The sequence below is a fragment of the Egretta garzetta genome, unplaced genomic scaffold (assembly GCF_000687185.1).
Source record: "Egretta garzetta isolate BGI_Z169 unplaced genomic scaffold, ASM68718v1 scaffold42, whole genome shotgun sequence".
NCBI lineage: Eukaryota > Metazoa > Chordata > Aves > Pelecaniformes > Ardeidae > Egretta > Egretta garzetta.
In genome coordinates this window covers 1,212,266-1,212,645 of record NW_009258782.1, presented here as the reverse complement: position 1 = coordinate 1,212,645, position 380 = coordinate 1,212,266, and positions in this window count along the sequence as shown.

Below are 380 nucleotides of genomic sequence, written 5' to 3'. Positions count from 1 at the left end.
CCTGTTCCGGGGGAGCGCGGGGCGGGCCGGGGCTGCCGGCGCCTCTGCAAGGCCACGGCCCTGCAGCTGAGGAAGAAGTGGGTGGCAGGCTGCAGGAGCTGGCCCAAACCTCGCACGCCCATCCCGGCCACGTGCCGGCCGCATCCTGACCCGGGGCATCCCAGCTGGAGGTGCTTGGTGGATCCCAGCTGGCGCCAGGGATGGTGGTACCAAGGCCGGCTCTGGCGTGGGGATGCTCAGCCCTGGCTTTCCCCGAGGGCGTGGGGCTGAACTGGCTCCTGCTTGCAGAACTGTGACCCAGGCGGGGAATTTGGGGCGGTCCAAGGGTTTGCTGGGGTGGGCTCTACTCTCGTTGCTTCTTTGACGGCCCCCCCCAGATA